The 20298-nt window shown below is 35.7% G+C and overlaps 1 long non-coding RNA gene across 1 annotated transcript; it reads right to left on the reverse strand.

Annotated features, from left to right (window-relative positions):
• Positions 1 to 2616: 2616 nt before the first annotated feature.
• On the reverse strand, positions 2617 to 6850 carry LOC125241325. Its single transcript, XR_007178734.1, has 3 exons — positions 6782 to 6850; positions 6566 to 6631; positions 2617 to 6317 (listed from the first exon to the last, which is right to left on the reverse strand). It is a non-coding gene; the product is annotated as an uncharacterized LOC125241325 (long non-coding RNA).
• Between the last annotated feature and the right edge of the window lie 13448 nt (positions 6851 to 20298).

A 20298-nucleotide genomic window follows, 5' to 3' on the forward strand; every position in this document is an offset into this window, starting at 1 on the left:
TCTTTGTTGCAACAAAACAATGTCAAGAACGTAAAAGTTTACATATTAGATCATCTAGGAATAAGTAGTTAAATTGTGCTGCGATACCTTATATATTTTTAATATTAAAAAAAACCTTTGCTATATTTTCAATTTGTAATGCTTATTTCAGCAATAATTTCAACCTGATTTAGGGGCTTTCGAGTAGTCTCGTTCGCAACCTTCGTGTGCTCTGACCATTCAAAGTAATTTCTTTACACTTATAAAAAATAGGTGCATACTTTCATTTTGTTACTTATATAAAAAAATACTTTCTTCTATTGACCCCTCCAGTGTCCGCGAATGGTCGTGCTATTTTCATGGTCTTTCGAGACTACACTTGATTTGGCTTCTTGTTCTTTTCAGTCTTTTGTATTCTTTTCTTTTCAAGCTGCCTGATATTAAACCAAACTAAGTAGTAGTAGTAGTACTTCTTCTTTGGTGTAGCAGTTTACAGATGTTTAGATCCGATTGCAAGGAATAAATCCAAATGATAAATCTATACATATTACTTCATGAGGCACTGTTCCGATCGCTATATATACCTACCTACCTAAATTTTCTAAACAGTTTCGTCTTTCTGGTTGGGTCTAAAATAAATGGTTTGTGAAATATATGACCCTTAACAAGATATGTGACATTATCTCGATAAGGGTCCTTATTTTCGATGGCGTTTATGGCGTTATGAGCGATGTTCGTGTACAAATACGACGCCGCGGGACGTAAGCGCCATCGACAATAAGGTCCCTTTACTCAGATAACCTCACACAAAACACTTTTATATAATTGCATACACTTCGACAAAACACTTTTATATAATTGAGAACGACATACACACTACAGACTTTCAAATAAGTAAGTACCTAACACTTGCATCCATTCGTTGCAAAATATGATTCGTAAGATGTTAGTTTTACCTGTCTCAGACGTTCACGGAATCATTTTAAGATATTCTAGTTTGGTATAGTCTAGGAAATGCTACAAAAACATGTGCCTTATCAGAATTGTGCTGTTAAAATAATATTAGATTGAAAGGTTATTATTACTTATTGTGTAAACAGTTGTGTAATGCCCCAAAATAAACATCTATGTAAGTATACGGACTTAGTAATCTCCGTAGAACGGTCACCACGACAAATGCCTCGCCTAGTGTTGAACCACCGAGCTAGTTATTCATTTGTTTTAATGAACATTTTTTAGATGTTAAGATAGGACGGTCACGTATGTTACGTTACGAGTACCATGTAACGCTTATAGCTTATTCTAGTGTATTATCCATCACCGTTTTCACATCCGAGATGATACTCTGGCTAGTCAACTTTGTCAGTTTAAAAAGGCGCGAAATTCATAATTATGATCGATATCATTCATGCCTATAAGCTTTCTAAATTATCGTTATTTACCAGAGTATGGTAAGGTTACCACTCCGCAACACTAATTGTGTTTTGGGGAGATAAAATAACAATAACTCGGATGCCAACGATTTTAATTGTAACGAAATTTTGTTAGGTAAAATTAAAGGAGTTAATTAGTGCATTGTGTGAGAGTACCTAACAAAAAATGTGATATTAATAGTACTGTATATATGTGCGTAAGTTTGATAAAAAATTTAGATTTAGATGAGAAAGAGTAGGTAGGAGTTAGGTACGTAGTATGAAAAATATGGTCGAAGTAAACTAGGAAAGGTCCATATATGATATGGAAACATAGAAAGGCATTTGGAATATATTTAAAACATGGCCATATATCATGTGTTGAGTATTTAAGCTATTTGTATAAAGCGAATGAAGTAAAATATTCATATTCAATGAGTGAAAAAGTATGAAGAGGAGATGCAAAATTACAAGAGAGATTAAAAAGATGTGCCAAGTTACAAAGGTTAGTAAAAAGTAGAAGATAAATATAAATTTGTACCCTTTGCCTTAACATAAGCTAACGAATAAACTAATATTTCACGTACATCAAAACTTGTGCAAATACCAAAATAATATACCTAATCACACCCACGTAAAGGTTAGAATTATAGTTACAAATGTTACTCGCGTGGTAAAAGAAACACTCACGCTATCTTACTGTGTGTTTCTATAAAAACATTGAATAACCATATAGAAAAGTACTATAATAGAAACCGCAGATAGTCGCGCGGTAATCCCTCCACCCACCCTTAAACTGTGTGCTTATTATAAAATATATTAAGATGGTTCTGGCTATTCAAATCTAAATTAAATAAAAATTGTTGCTGCAGATGACTGCGCAGCAACTCTGCCACCCGTGAATTTCCAACGTTTCAGCCGCTTTGACTTGGTGGCAGCAATACTACACGACCCCCGTAAGAGTGGGTTGTGCTTAATTCGTATCTAGTAGGAGTCAAAGACTTCTACATAAAGCAGTTAAAAATCCAGACCACTCTTATGGGATTCAATTAAGATTGTTGCCACCGAAGTTAAAGCGGTTGAAACGCTTCAAGAAATACCCACCCTACTATCTAATATGTGCTGTATACAACAACTAATACAAACAATACACTTATATATAAATAATTACCGTAGATGTACGAACGGTAAAACTGTATACCTACTCATTAAACATATTTTTATATAAACTCCAAAATCTACCAAAGAGACTTCACGACAATAGTCGAAAAATAATACTAAAATATATACAACAAATGTCCACAAATGAATGCGTTGGAGAAATGCGTGCGTGGTAAATATTTAAAAAAATTGACACCTAATGAAGCAGCCAACAAAAATCGTTAAATTAAGATACTGGGATTTGAAATGTGACGGATTTTGCCATATGCCTAACCGTTAATAAAATAGCCTGTAAACTTATTACATCAAACCTAACAAAGGCCACAGAATAGAAATAATTACATCAAACCTGAATAAATACATCAAAACTAACTGAAACCATCAAAATATTCCGTTCTGTTACTTTTACCAAAATCTTTTTTGTATCTGTTCTAGTGCCTATATCTGCTTTAGACTACGCGGGACCAAAACGCAAATATAAAAATAATGCAAAATTTCGAAAACGAGCGCCTAAATCAACATGAAACTTTAGCGTCCGAAAGACCACAAAAGACTAAAAAAAAGAACATGTAAATATATTTTCCTAAAAGCACATAATATCTAAGAGTAAAATCGGTTTGGAGTTGTTTTAGAGAATATTTTGGAGCTAGCAATTTTACCAAAAATTCATGTGCTTTCGGTAAAAATATGATTTACCTACGAATCACCGACTGATACTTTGTAGATACAAGACCGCACGAGCAGGAAAGATGTTAGTTTCTAAGCCCGCTAGCAAAGAGATAGTACGATACAGTGTTAGATCGACTCATCATAAGAAACGAGGTGAGTAGTCACTCGAGTTCACCGCCGAGCCCGGCTTGGCACGAAAGTTGCCGCCTCATGTGGATCAAGCACCTTGGACTCGGAACAATCCATGACCTTAACGACACCGAGAGGCGTATGGAGCACCCATCAAGTTCCACCATTTAGCTACAGAACAGTGACTCCATAGGAAATAAATTGCAGAATCAAAACAGATTAACCTCCATTGTCACCTAGGGTGCAATTATGCATCTCGTTTCCAATAGTTGCAGCTGACGCAAATATCTGAGTCGTCTTTAACACTGCTCTTAAAGTAATTAATTTCGGAGTAAATTCGGAAATAAAGACATTAGAAATATACTTTTAATAGTGCTGATTACCGTTTACCACCAAGTTGGATGTACGTTGATTCAAGATGTTGACGATTCATGATAGACACGGATAGACAGCCCTTCGCTGATTTGTAATGTAGTGGCAAAAACGGCAAGCGATAAAGTTGCTACAACTATCGCTTTAACTTCAGCAACCTTGAGTTAATTTCCAATAAAAAAATCTTTCAACTATTTGGTATAGCTATATTGGAAGTAATCACGGCGGCTCCACTGTTCTCAAGGCTATGCTCAACGTACGTACTGAATATAAAGGAATTCAGCGACGCGAACAAGACAGTCGTCACAGAGTTCATCAACTCGATTCCGTCGGCGGACTGCGGCGTGAAAGCTAGCGGCGTGTCAAAGCTGTTATAAGTAGTATATTCTTGGGCTGGCGACCAGTGTCAAGGACAGTGTTGTCTGGCTTTCTCAGCCTCATTTCAGTTCGCTCGCTACAGCTTGCCCTCCGCAGCGCTCCAACCCGGACTGTGCCGAGAATCACTCAACGCCACAAGCATAGTCGAGCGAGTGGCGCGGGCGCCAAAGCCGCGCGAAAATTACAGTCAGGACAAGCACGCAAGAACACCTTCATGGTCAGCTTACTAGAAAATGAACCTGCTCTCTCATCCCGCCTAAATTGACGCTAATGTTAAAGAAATGAGGTCAAATATTGTATGCCGAAGAGTAGAATCTTGTAATCAAGATGACAGACAAATATTAAAGTGGTCAATCGGTACAAGATAAAATTTTAAGTTCTTATAAGAAGTCTCAATACAACAAATCGTTCAACAATATACGTCTAAAGAATACAATTAAATATGACAAATAATTTTTGAAATACACATTTGAATACAAAATATTTAGAGGATAATTTAGTTATAGCACAGTATACTAGTCCGACCCGGTCGTATTAGTTGTTATCTCCAACAAAGTCGAGCACACAGTATAAAGCCCTGCGGGTCGGACAAATCTGCTGAGCTACAATTAATTACTGTAGATACTAGATACTAAATAATAATTGTTAAAATAAGTAATGACTGCAAAAATACCTGATCATGTAAATAAAAGTCAATCCTGAATTCCTGAACCGATGCCTGCAAGCAAAGTCGCTTTCGCACCTATTCACTGATGGTTTTTTTCTGATCATAGTCCGAAGATTTTGCCAAAAGTCTACGCACTGACACAACACAACACATATCACAAGATGGCGCGCATCGGTTCTCGCCAAGTACATGATTTTCCTGGCTGCGGTGAATTCGTCGGTGTTGCACCATCGGCGAACGCAACACATCGAGAAAAATCAACGGCAAAGCTGAAAATTCTTCTACGTCTTCATTACGTTTATGTCCTTTCCATGGCTTTTATCAGGCCAAGAGAAAAGGTTTTTTTTATCGGCCTCATAAAATACACCGGTAATACTAGTTCTTGTTCCAGATCCATCCAAATCGAGTATTTACTAATGCTGTTTTTCAATCTCAATTGCTGGTATCTGATTATCTTTAAAATTATCAATACATGTTAGATCGTCCTTTCTTCAATTCAGTGTCAGATTGATTTGTGTTGTCGCTGGTACGTCAGAATGTAGAATTTCTTGACTTTCAAAGTTGTGCATTTCCGTTTTCACGGTGATCGCCTTTTTCATATTTTTACTCCATATTTGTAACCTAAATAAAAATATACTTAAATGCTTTAGAGGTTTTCGTGTTAAAGCATTTCTCTACAAATCTGTGTTTCTTATCCATGACCCAAATAAGATGATCGTGAAATCATCATTGATGGTAATTCACGGTGCCTTTGTGTGTATTTAAATGATTCCAATAGCATCCTATTCAAATCATTGATGAAACCGGATGATAAAATATCGTTTTTTAACGATAATGCCTTTCCATGATTTAAATCAGCTAAAACTGAAATCACCATCATAGGTGGTCTTGTTGATTCTTTGATATAAAGCTGCTATGATTTCAGTCAAATCTTATTCAAATCACCGATGATTGTGGTGTTAACGTCTTCTTTTAGTGGTTCTAAATCTGTTTCCGTTTCTTAAAAACATCCTCCTTACATGCGTTGTTTCCTTTTCATCCTTTCCGTGAGCTTAATAAGAATGATTTGAAATCGCCATCTTTGATAACAGCACGCTCGATGTCTTGTGAAATGATTTCGGTCAATCTTATTGAACTCACTGATAATTCGTCGCTGCAAAAACGTTTCCAAAGTTTCTCCTCGTGTTTACAGACCTTTCTTCAGTGTTCTATCTTCCACAGCTTATGTTTCTACTGGTTTTCTTGACGCATTGCGTACAATTTCAATTGTGCATGGAAACCAGTGGTTGATGTTTCGTACCCGGGATATGGTTTACAAAGCGCAATTGAAATGATAGATGTGATGGATGGTAATCTTTACTTTTCAGTCCGAAGATTCACGAGCCTTTAAATGTCTCATTTATTTTGCGATTGGCCTGCTGTCATTCCTTTACCTGTTATTCCTTTTCAATTTTGGCAAGGGTGTCAAATAATGGTTGTATAGAAGATCCTTTCGGGATGATAGAAGAATATTGCTGCAGTTGAAGATAGTACTGGCTCCAGAAAGAAAGCTAAAACAAAAGTGATTTCGTTGACACTTTTTTAATCATTCTGGCAATCGTATTTTAATCGGGTACAGTGTAAAAATTACAACTATTTTTTTAGTATCAGAGAACAATTTGAGGGGGTGAGACAGAACTTTTTAACATTGATAAAATATGAATCACCCTAGGGTACACGCATAAGGTATACAAGTTCGGATCTAGAGGTTTAGGTTCATCATACAATTTAAGTTAAAGGTAGGCAAATTGGTACGTACCTTAAGTAGGGTATATTTTGACGAGACCCAAATTAAGAAGAAACTCCATTTCGCTCAAAAAGACAGCTACAAAAAATGAAAAAGGTCTAATTAATTAATGGAAGAAACGACAGTATTTAGTGTCGAGTAGGTACTTACTCGCATCGCATAAAGGTTTTATTATCATATCAAGAATGATTATTTAATTAGAAAATTTTTGACACATCAACAACTCACCATAAAAAAGGGATAGACGAAGCTTGCAGACCGGAAATCGTGCCATGGTGTGACTTTTGAAAATAAATATCAAATCAATCTGAAAATTATTGAGTTCATTAGTAAAACGTCTTATAGTGCATTTAACAATTAATCATAATCACAGTCACTGGTTAAGTATGGTTATCAAGGAAAAAATTAAAGCCGCGTAACTTAATCTTCTTGATTAGCCACACAATACACACGCCTTCTTTAGCTTACCGTGGCCCGTGGAACTCAGTCAATCTGTGTAAGTACCTATGTCCTATAATATTTATGTATTTTTTTATTTATTTGGTCGCAGAAACGTCTGCAATCTATGCCACCAAGAACAAATTCAAAAATGGAAAATTATTGCCTTGGGTGAGACATGAACTCATGGCCTCCTGATCGATTAGCGCTATGCCAACTAAGATTTCAAACAGTTCAAACTAAGACTTGGTTGAAGCCATGGTAGCATACATGGGTTTGACACTGTCACATTAGTATACATACAGTGTGTTACCACCACCCGGATCTTTATTAAAACCAATAATAATACAGTAATTACGCTCGATGTAGGGAACAAATCAAATTATTTTATTAAATATTTTTTGATTTGTTTTTTTAAGTAGTAACACTCTATACATATATAAATTATAAACTGAAATAGATAGCATACACTAAATTATAAAATAAATGATTATGATTATGATTATGAATAAGCGATCGATTACGCTGAGATCGATTACGCTGTTACGTCTTAGCCTAAATAGAATATTGTTTTTTTTTTTCCGTCTGTTTTTAATCTGGTTTTTACTATGTATGTGCTATACTTATTGTTTTTATTTTTTAGTTTCATGCAGTGCCTTGGTTTTACTGTTATGCTGTGTAAACTTATTTGAATAATAAATAAAATATAGCAATCGTTTGCGCATAATTATCGCAAATCATAGTTATTTAAATGAACTGAAAATATAATTTTCCGAAATCAAACATTCAATCTAACGCGTGCACTTCTTAATTGTCATTACTCACATCGCTCATAGCTCATTGCTCACTTGACAAGTGTGTGTGCTGTACATTGCTGGCAATATTTTTTTTGTTAGAAAGTTTATAAGTAAAGTCAAATTTTTTAATAATAAATTAAATTAAGGGCATGGTTAAGTTAAATAACTATGTAAGATCATGTTCCTTTTAAAAAAAGCCCACTGTATGTGCGTAAGTTACTTTTTATGCATCTTGCCCGTACATGAATATACTCTGTCAAACAAGTCTGTCAGTAAATAAGAACAAATAAAACTATAGTTATCCTTTTCTCTAGCACCCTAAAGAAAAGGATGCATATAGTTTTCTTTGTTCTTATTTACTGACAGACTTGTTTGACAAAGTATAGCAATGCGAGCATCCGAGCAAGATTAAAGAAAGTTTATCTTCATAACGCGCATCGTAACTCCGTTTATTAGCGCCATCTATTAAATATTACCATAACTACTCATCAGCAGGGTTAGCACATGATTGGCGCTACAGTATGTCGCCGTGAGATAGACTACTCGTCCTTATGCTATGAGTACGATTAGAAGACGTGTGATAATCTATATTGGTTCGCAAACAATAGACTATTGTTAGTTATTTAAAATAATAATGATTAAAATATATTCATAACTTCTCAAGCAATAGTGGTTTAAAGTTAACTCGAAAATCGAGCATTTTAGTAAACTTTCAAAAAAATTCTTAGAGGAAGTGTAATAAATGTTATAGTATGCTATATATTTGTGAACTACTCAGTAAGCCCTTTTATTTGATACCCCACACGGCATGGTTTGATGAAAAATTTTTTTTTCTTTGTATGCGATTTTTGATTGCCGGTGTGCGGGGAAGGGGACCACAAAACTGGTTGGCAACATGTGTTTATATGGTGTCCGGGATCTATAAAATATATATCTGAAGTCAGAATGAGGTGCGCTATTTTTGCAAACGAACATCCCCTTGGAGCCTGCTCTATATCTCTCGGCGAGATACTCTCGCGCCAATCATGGGCTAAGGGGTGAATCCACGTAAAAGTAACGTGAGTCACGACTTCATTGATTGTTTATTTGAACTACAGCTTGTCCCACTTTGTCGGTCACCATTAAGGCCAGATTTACTTGTATCTTTATATGAATAAACTGACAAAGCGGCTTTATAGCAATCGACAAAGTGGGACGTTTTCCCGTGCACACTCACAAATATCGTCCTTTGACTCCTTCGAGTAAGTAAGCAACGCAGTGTCAAACTCGTGGTAGTAGTTAGATTATTTTAGGTGGGTAGTTTTTAATAATCTAATAAATTAAAACTCGATACTCACCAAATAGATTTTTTGGAGAACGTAAGAACTGTTAAATAGTTATGCCATTATAGAGGGTATAATTGAAAATCTGTGGACAAAACGTATTATTGTTTAGTTTGTAACAACATTCATGAAAAAAAGGTTTTCTAAAAGGTAGGTACCATACTCATATTCAAGCAACAATGGGGTAATTTGCTTGAGAACGCTAATAATTAGATACCTATAATTATTTAAACAGTTAATTCGCGTATCATTTATTTACTTAATCAGTCCCACTTAGGTTTTTAAATTACCGAGTCTGTAAAATACCAACTTCAGCCAAAAATTCCAATTGATGCCGTACGAATATACTTAATGCCATAAATAAATAAACTTTAGCCAGCCTTATCAAGACGTAACAGTTTTGAATTTAAAAACAGCTCCGAAACGAACTATAATATTAACTGACAAAACGTCCATCGGCTAGTGTACCTAGCCAACGTCACAACAGCTTACGCGTATAGTAGCTAGCTCTCCCTATCGCTCTTCTATAGTGGCACGTTAGAGCCAGACTTTTGAGCGCCAAATAAATTTAACGATTGTCACTTCGGCTAGGCTGGCAGACTAGACCGCTTGCGTCCTTAGATGCACTCAAATCGATATTTAGGACATGCGCTTTATGCAGTTCTTTGTGCCCCTTTTCAGTGCAACAATGGCCTACATAAAAACGACAAGGAACGAGTAATGATAGTGTGAGATAACATACGTTGGCTAGGCGGCAGCGCCATCTATCGAAATTGAAAGTAACATTTGATATGCGCAATTGGAATCTCTGCATCTCTTTCATCAATAAATATATCAAACTATAGCCCTGTTGGACTCTGTCCCGATCGGGAGATTCCGGCAACGTTCGGCTCACATATGCTACATAGCATTTTATTTTACTAGGTGTATCTTTTGGACGTATGATATCATATTGTTGTCCTGATCGCACAGTGGCATTTATCGGCGTCATCGTAGGTACCATATCGATACCTCTGGGTTCAATTGGCGTAAAGGACATTTTGGCGAAAATGAGTTATATATACAGTTTTGTTCAGAATTTCAAGCGCTATCGATCTGTGTAGTTAAAATTTCGATATCTCTTAAAAAGTTGCCTTTACGACCAAGATTTTCTACTATGGACTTGCAAAAATAGCTTTTCTGAAGGGGCGTAAATACACCTTGATATATATTGTTGCCCTTTAAGCCCTTACTTTTTAAGGATCACTTTCTATAGTAGTGTGGTAAAGTTGGGCGTAAAGGACAAGTTTTTTTGTTCTTCGTCCTTTACGACCAGCACTAAAAATATTTTATCCGCAACTGTAATCGATATCATTGGGTTCAATTGTCGTAAAGGACATATAATGCAGGTTTCCAAGAGAAAAATAAACCCACTTTTTTGTTTTTTTGACCTATATTTGTGACGTGTATAAGAAAAATATGCAGATTACGAGTATCTTTAACCTAGTGTAACAACCGTAGTGATAAACTAAACGATTTAGAAGATAGATGGTTGTAAAGGACACGTCAAAAGCTATTAACGTCCTTTACACCCATGATTTGATAGGGTCGTAAATGACGGTCTTAGATGATTTTTATACAAAACCGGGGCGTAATTGTAACCGAAATGGTACAAATGTTGTGCTAAGTTTACAATTAAAACTGGAAAAAAAGTGTCAAAACGTACTTAATATGGCATAGAATAGACATTAGTTTAATGCAGTGTATTATTTATCTAAGCTATCTTAGAAACAAAAAAGAACAAGACTATTTTTTATCCAGTTTTGTAATAAAGAAACAATATTTGTTTAAAAACGATCTACTGATACTTTGGCAACAAGCTCAAAGTTATCTTTTTAGTATTCGCCGCTGTTGAATAGTCAGTAGGTTACGCATTCAGCCTTTAATTCTAGCGGGGAAACGCTTTCGTAGTATTATTATACTGCGACGAGATGTAGGTAATTAAAAAAAAACACTATGGTAATCAGGGTACGTACCCACAACGTATGCACAAACGCTCACGATAATATCTATTTCGTAGCTATATATCTTTATCGCTCTTGCGTATTGCACCAGAATGCATTTTTGTCGGCGTCTGGCGTCGACGATTGCCATTCAGCTACGCCGCCAGTAAACTTTAACAGTAGACTATACTAACATTTAGTGCGACAATAACAGGTGCGTTTCGCTAGCGAATGAGCGTTAGCGTTTGGTGACTTGGCTATGTACCCACAGGTACTTAAAGCATTGACTATAATATTTCTAGGATTGAACTCATAATTAAGATTATTCTTATTTAACAGGTTAAAGACTAAATAACAATCTTCTGTTTTAAAATTATCAAAAATATGAATCAACATAGTAGGTAGTCTTGACTACAGTTACTATTATTTATTAGTTGGTCACAGTTTGTATACGCGTCCTAACTTGCGTTTATAAATTGGTACTTAACTCTTAGTTGTTCTTAGAACTTCTTTCTACTTTAGATTTAAAATTACTGTCGTATTAATATAGTCTACTGTTCACAGTTGCTGATTAAAGTTTACGTGATTACCATTAGTGTTTTTATATTTACTTAAACTACGAAAGCGTTTCCCTGCTAGAATTAAATACTGAATGCGTAACTTATTGAGAGTTGAGACAGCGGCGAGTACTAAAATAATAACTTTCCAAAATACTACATAGTTTTTAAGCAAATGTTGTTTCTTTATTGCAAAACTGGGTATAAAATAGTCTTGTTCTTTGTCTTTACATTTACGCCCCGAATTTGTATAAAAATCATCTAAGACCGTCATTTAATAAATTAATGCGTGCGCGATAGAGATAGAAAATGACGGGTCAATAAACAAAATTAATTTTATTGTTCTTAGCTTATTTATTTTAGATACGTTTTATTTTAGTATTTTGTGAACTTATCAGATTGTATTTACATTTACATTCGATAACGTATTAAGTATTTAAAAAGTACATTGAAGTAAAATCACACAGAGAACAAATTTTAAACAGATACCATTCATTTGATACCACACTTAAACACACACATACACAAACTATACACTTGTATGTAAACCGAGGCAACAGTAACTTCACTTTTCTCATATACGACTTTAAAAAAATCACAGTTTCAATTACACTTGCACTATTTTGAACTTGACATTGCACTATTATCACTGTTCAGTAATTAGTAAAAGTTGTAAAAACATTGGCGACTTTAAAAGGGTCACTACCGGCCAACTATAAATCATATTCGTTATAATACTTATAATAAAAGCGTAACTAAAATGAAGATGGCGATGTTCTCTTGCCCGTTTGTTTTTATGCAACGGCGCATATGCTATTAATGAAAGAAAAGAAAAGAATAAATTGTTATTAATGAAAGAATACGCGAATGCAGGAAATAATCAATGATAATAATATTCATTGAGGATGCTATAAATTATTTTTTTTCTAAAAATAATCATTTTCACTGCGATCTCCACTTTAGCATAGTCATATAAAATTATTACAAGCAAAAGGTTAACTGTTGATAGGTTTAAAATTTTCTTATCTATTTTAGCTACCTACTGCAATGAAATGAACGGTTTTAATTTATAAATAACTTCAATCCGAAAAAAATCTAGAACTGATATGATGTCTAGATCCAGACTAGACCGCTCGCGTCCTAGATGCACCCAGATTGATAGTTAGGACACTTAGGACATGCGCGTTATGCACTTCTTTGTTCCCCTTTTGGGTGCAACAATGGCCTACATGCAAACGACAAGGATGGAGTCATGATAGAGTGAGATAACATAGGTTGGCCATGCACCGCCCTCTATCGAAAATAGGATCTCATTATGCGCAGACTTGAAGTTGCACTCTCTGCATTTCTTTCATTAATATGAGGTGACAGCGCCATCTATCGAAATTGAAAGTGGGATGTGGGACGGTACCCAAAGCATCCTTGCTAATAAGTTGCACTCGTTACACCTAATTATTAATGTCATTTTCCAAAACAAAAGTGATAAATGAATCTAAAGCTTTCTCTGAAGAGTTCTTGACAATTTGGGTAACAAAACTATTTGAATTGACCTGCCGTGTCTTTGGGAATTATAATTTGTGGTTATTACTGTAGTCCCGGTTCCCAGTGTGACCAATGTCATCATCGATACAGCAATACAATAATGAGGGTTCGAAAATGGAGGCTCAACAATAAAAAAAATCTTTGTATTTAGCTTGCTTACTTTAGATACATTTTATATCAGTATTTGTAAACTTATCCGACTTTAACATTAGATTTCCTAATAATACCATTTCATTGAAGTAATACACAGAACGAATTAAAAAGTTTAAAACGAATACCACACTTAGCCAACACATCATGCCATTTTTTGTAGTAACTTCAACAAATCACTTTTACACTTAAAAGCCTTATCTATATCACTTGAAATATAAATCACAATCTCACCACAATATTTTTCACGTTCAAACTAAAGTACTTATTTAAACACCATTCTCTTGTAATAACTTCACTTAAAGGAGAAAAAATCTCTCATTAGCACCTGCATTATTTTTCACCTAGAGTTGCACTGCTATCTTCTGCACATTACACAAATTATAATTCTCCACGATATTTTCATATGAGTATTTAAGCATATGGCCCAGTGACGAATAGGTAGAGGTTCCCATACTATAATAGTGATTAGAATAGCGCCACCTACCAGCCAACTATATAACTTACTCGTTATAATAAATGGGTAAGTAAAATAAAGATGGCGCTATTGTCTTGCCCGTTCATCGTTTTCGGGTATACGAACATCAAAGTTCGCATAACCGATGACGTTCCTAATTAAAAGGCTTTAAATTTACGTGTAACTGTCAACTTTAATCCAGTGGTATCAAAATATTAGAATTTAAAAAGAGCTCCGAAACGAATGCACACCTGACATGACGTCTAGACTAGACCGCTCGCGTCCTAGATGCACCCAGATCGATAGTTAGGACATGCGCTTTATGCACTTCTTTGTTACCCCTTTGGGTGCAACAATGGCCCACATACAAATGACAAGGAAGGAGTTATGATAGAGTGGGATAATATAAGTTGGCTAGGCGACAGACAGCGCCATCTATCGGCATTAAAAGTAGGATCAGATATGCGCAGTTGCACTCTCTGCATCTCTTTCATCAATCGATATTGGAAACGAAAGCAGGCAAGCAGGGTCGCGCGATAAATGATAATACACCAGGCCATTCCTATCGCACTACTAGTAAATGCGATAGGGACTGCCTGATGTTTTAACGTTTATCGCGCGACTATGCTTGCCTGCATAGCTGGGCATTAACTCGTTAATCCGTTAATCGTTAATTAACGAAGTTAACATTTCGATTAACGGATTAACTTTTAAGTTAACTTGAAAAAATGTTAACGGACTCGTTAACTTCCGTTAAATTTCTCCGAGTCCGTTAATCGTTAATCTAGTAGGGCACAGGCGCCATCTGCGCTGCGAAAAACACGTTCTGAACGCTACTATAAAAGCCCAAAGTACGGCAAATCCTATGATTTGCCGGTAAATCCTAGGTTTTACCGATGTCGATTGCTAAAAGTCCGAAATATTACCTAAAAAAGTATTCTTCACGTGGATTTGCTTTTACTAACTTTGATTCGGTGAATCCTAAGCTTTACCATGGCGACTGTTGTAGTGATAGGGCAGCAAATTCGAGCCCTATTTACGACCACATTCGCTTCCCTAGCCTCTCCTCCGCCCAAAGTGCCACAACAGTCCCGTCACCGCCAGCATTTCTCCTGACACAGCTCTTGGCAGTAGCTCAGGCGATCACTGCCTTCCACGTGCAGCCTAGAGTTCAATAGGCTAGCTGTACTTCGGCCTTTTACAGAAATATAATACGTTATAGTGGATACTGATATTACTGATGCAACTAAATATTTAAAGAAAAGTTCTTTTTTTTTTCACGTGTTAACGGATTAACGATTAACTTTAACTTACGTTAAATTTGTCGAAATGTATCGCTTTAACGATTAACGAAGTTAACTTTTTTAGTAACGGATTAGCGATTAACGAAGTTAACTTTTTGATTAACGGTGCCCAGCTATGCTTGCCTGCCTGGAGTCAGACTATGTCCCGATCGGGAGGTTCCGGCAATATCCGGCTCGCATATGCTAAGTACCATTTTTTTGGGTTGATACAACTTAACGTCCCTTTGCGTGCGCAACCACAGATTAAATAATTAGGTTATTTTGTCAATCCTAAATATCCGAAAGGGATAATACCATTTTGAAAGGATAACACTGGTCAACTCTGAACCTACTCTAAACTGCTGTCGAACTCCGGTTTTGTACGTGTGACATTTCCGTACTTAAGTACTATTATAAATTCTGTAACGAAAGTGTTGTAATGAAGTAATGAATCGCACCGATGTATATAGTAACAATCAAAATCGAGACAGCGTTAAATTATGGGTCCTTAGCAATTTAGGTAACAATACTAATTGACATTTATTTGAAATGACGGGTCAATATACAAAAATGCTTTTTGCTTAGATTACTTATGTTTTATTTCAGTATTCGTAAATTTAACACATATGTATTTACATTTAAATTCGATAACGTAGTAACTGTTAAACATTACTTTGATGTAAAATCACACAAAGCACTAATTTTAAACAGATAACAGCTATTTCATAAGGACCACACTTAGCCAATAGAGGGCTCTGCACACGTCATGTAATTAATTATAGTTACATGAACAAATTACTTCGGCACTTGAAATTATTACTTACTTTAAAAACAAATGCAATGCCACAGTTTCGTTTTCTTTTAACCCCTTATTTGCCAAGAGTGGCCCTGAAGCTTTAGTGGTTTCATGTGCTCTGCCTACCCCTTTATGGGATATAGGCGTGATTGTATGTATGTATGTATGTTTAAAAACAAATCACCACCTCCATAAAAAAAAATATTTCGAAATAAATTATTTCACGTTTACCCAGAGTGTCCAAAGTCTCGATAAAAATAAAAATTAATAAAATAAACTAAATTATTTAAGCACTTCTCATATAAAACTAGAACAAAATCACAGCCTCAATTGCACTGTTTAACTATTATCACTGCACAAATGAATAAACAAAACAACGAAACCATAATTCTCAACACGCCGTCTGTCATACGATTAGGTATTTTCACCACACCAACTGGTAAAGGCTTTTTTTTGCTATTCGAAAACAGATAGCAAAATTGCATTTTATCCACAAGGGGGCAAAGTAATTTCATACGAATTTTAACTCGATGTCTTAATCTGGCTGCTAGATTTTACCTATAAATGATGATTTTGAATCATAAATATTGAATAAATTGATGGATTTGATTTATTTTGATGTTTTACAGTCAGTATTTTGTTCGTGTTGGTGTGGTGAAAAATTTTGTGTTTCACTCGGTGGCAAAGTTTGTTTAACCTTCGTGCCTTGATACCCTCGCAACGCTCAAGATTCCACTTTTTGAACCACTCGCTACGCTCGCGGTTCAATTTTGGAATCTTTCGCTTGCTCGGGTATCAATATTGGCACGTGCGGTTAAACAACTACTTTGCCCCCTTGTAAAACAAATAACTATTAAATGTTGTAAAACGCGCTACAATAAGACCGCTTTCATTGGCGCTACCTACCGGTCAACTATAAAACCTATACTCGTTAAAAATAAGTGCGTAACTAAAATGAGGATGGCGCTGTCCATCATCTTCGGTATGTACGACAAACACCAAAATTCGCAAATAGCGGGTATTTTCCTCTTTTATTTCCATTAAGGCATAATTAAATTGACTTTAAGACTTTATTTTCGCAATTAGTCAAAATTCTAGTACTTAAAGAGAACCTATAGTCTCTTTTATCCGTATATCATCTGAGAAAGAAAGCAGCGCGCAAGTGCAACACACGTGGCGTATGTTTTTATGCAACGGCGCATATGCGCGCGCACTATTTTCTTGCATCATAATTTAAAATACAGCCGAACGTTTTTACAACGCATATACCGAAAATCTATAAATAAAATTTATTAAGTAATCAAATACCTAAGTACTGATTAACAGTAAGATTAACTTCACCTTGCTGAAGAGAAGCACCGAGAAACACGTTGATACTGCACGAGGCTGCGTTTAGCCCAAATATATTATTTTTAATTTAAAATACTGACTGTCACTAGAAAAAGACGCAAAGTTAATTTTTTCTTTGGGGTGATAATAAACGCGCCTATATTTTTAAAGCCCTTTTTTCTAGTAGCGAAAAAGGCTTGACAGACTTTACCAACCTTTTTATAAGCGAAGAGTCGAAGAGTGATCCACCAACCGCTGCGCAGTTCCAAATTCAAAACTCCAGACAAGCGCGAACTATTTCAACGCATAACAAAATTCAAATTTCGAAAAGGCCGTTAAAAGAGCTCGCACGAGCCGCGTGGAAACGGCGTAGAAATCTAGATGTAACCGGTATGGTACTCACCAAAAGAAGACGTCATCTTCGGAACGGAGGCGCGAGCGAAATGGACGAGCTCTAGAGCTTTAGCTCGGAAGCTGGGTCTAGACATAATTTGCGCATGTCCATTAGCATCGATTCGCCCCAGGACGTCTAGCGTTGCCTAGTAACCCTAGCCTCCCTCTGTTGAATGGGCTGCGGTGCTCAAAGTTTACTTTTGTTATTGACAACAATGCAAAATTCAGAATAATGATTCAGTGCTGTTTTGGACCCTTGTCTGTCTGTCACCTCTTCATTCTTATACCTACCTTCTGTACTGATTTAAAACTGAAGAAAAGACATGGGACTTATTTTTATTTTTATCAATCATCATCATCATCTTACGTTAATTGCAGAAGTAAGCACAATATTAACGATGTGTGTCTTACCTAAAGGCACGGTAATAGACCTCCTTTATGTACTTGATAGAAATAGCTGACTCTAAAGTAACATATGGACTGAGAAGTCAATAAATAGGTAATTACACGATATCAAAATACTCTAGAAGGAACTTTGGGGTCCGCTGCCATACTCCCCTTTGTCGGAATTTTCCAGAACCCGTATTATGCAACTGCAATAGCTGCATATAAATACAAAATAGGTAGGCATATAGGTATTGATCGGGACGGACCTCTAGAAAGGCAAGTACAGAATAAGCGCGGATCCAAATGGGAGGGGAAGGGGGGGTTGTTTTGTTTTGACCACGTGACCCCCTAAACTCTCTTGCTTCAAAAATCTGCCCTTGTGCGTACTTGATCTTAGATAAACGTTCATATTGTACCCTAGACCAAAGACTATAATACTCGACCTAGACCTACACGTACACTTGTATTACATACTAGCATTCGCCCGCGGCTTCGCTCGCATTAGAAGAGACAAATAGTAGCCTATGCCACTCTCCAGTCTCCATCCTTTCGACTATCGCCAATTCGTCGCTCCGTTTTGCCATGAAGGACGGACAAACAAACAGACACACACTTTTCCATTTATAATATTAGTATGGATGTACCTAATGAGGTGTTCCTAAATAGGTGTCAGTAAACAAGCTGGGTTTAAAAAATAGAGCACAATGATATGAGTTCCCATTGAGTATTTGAATTTTGCTCCTTTTTCTACGGACCAAGGGGGCCTGTCTGTGTATACAATAGCTCATGCTTATGCCGAGTATTATATTATGTGTGTAAGCGTTACCTATTTTTCATCACACTCGCACACTAAATGTGATTTTGCACGCAGGCGGAGCGTGAGTTATAGAAAAATCGTTCTCCCAAGGGAGTTATGAAAGAGCGTAGCCGTGTTTGCATAGAAAATCGGCCCTTTCGCCAAATGTTCACTGTAATTTTTTTTTAAAGAGCTCTCATGACAAATATTATTTACTGTAAGTTTGAGGTTTCTATCTTTTTTATTTTCTGAGATATGATTTTTTTATTAATTTACATAATATCCATTTTTTTCAACATTGGCTAATGCGATTCACTTGAACTTTTGGGACAATAATATACATGTAATGACTCACATGTTCTAGCAATAATATTTAATAGTGCCGAAAAAAATCTTGGCTTAAAGTAGGAAACAAAACTTCAGTATTTTTTTCTCGCTTTTTAGAAAAGCGACACCTACAGTTCTTTGTCAAGTAATTGCTTATATAAAGGCCTGCAACATATATTTTTTTTTCAAAATAATCCAGTAGGTACTTCATACTAGAAAATGGAATAATAAAGGATACTACCCATACCGCAAACGAGCTACACAGTAAATAGGTGAATTTTAGTCGTAATACCTTTATGAATGCAATCTTCCAGTACCAATATTGTTAATAATAAAGAGGTTTGCGACTAAAATTCACCTATTTACTGTGTAGCTCGTTTGCGGTATGGGTAGTATCCTTTATTATTCCATTTTCTAGTATGAAGTACCTCCTGGATTATTTTGAAAAAAATATATATTGCGGGCCTTTATATAAGCAATTACTTGACAAAGAACTATAGGTGTCGCTTTTCTAAAAAGCGAGAAAAAATACTGAAGATTTGTTTCTTACTTTAAGCCAAGATTTTTTTCGGCACTATTAAATATTATTGCTAGAACATGTGAGTCATTACATGTATATTATTGTCCCAAAAGTTCAAGTGAATCGCATTAGCCAATGTTGAAAAAAATGGATATTATGTAAATTAATAAAAAAATCATATCTCAGAAAATAAAAAAGATAGAAACCTCAAACTTACAGTAAATAATATTTGTCACGAGAGCTCTTTAAAAAAAATTACAGTGAACATTTGGCGAAAGGGCCGATTTTCTATGCAAACACGGCTACGCTCTTTCTTGTACCGTATTTAACTTTTATTAATCTTTTTACATATTTTTATATTGCAAGTGTGATGAAAAACAATGTGTGTAACTTGGGGAGTATGAATATTACTAACTCGAGTCTTTAAATCGCTCCGGCAAGCCGTCGCGATTTAACTTACTCTCGTTAGTAATATTCAAGTTCCTCCCCTTGTTGCACAATGTACTATAGTGTTAAACTTTGTTTTAATGACACTTACTATTCATTGCTTTATAATAAAAATACTTTTTAAGGTAAAATAAAACAGTATTCGAACGCGCTTGATAAGAACCTACACAATGTCAATGTCACGTCAACCCAGTGTCAAAGTTGTCAAACCATGATAACGAA

This window comes from Leguminivora glycinivorella, chromosome Z (genome assembly GCF_023078275.1).
Source record: "Leguminivora glycinivorella isolate SPB_JAAS2020 chromosome Z, LegGlyc_1.1, whole genome shotgun sequence".
Classification (NCBI taxonomy): Eukaryota; Metazoa; Arthropoda; class Insecta; order Lepidoptera; family Tortricidae; genus Leguminivora; species Leguminivora glycinivorella.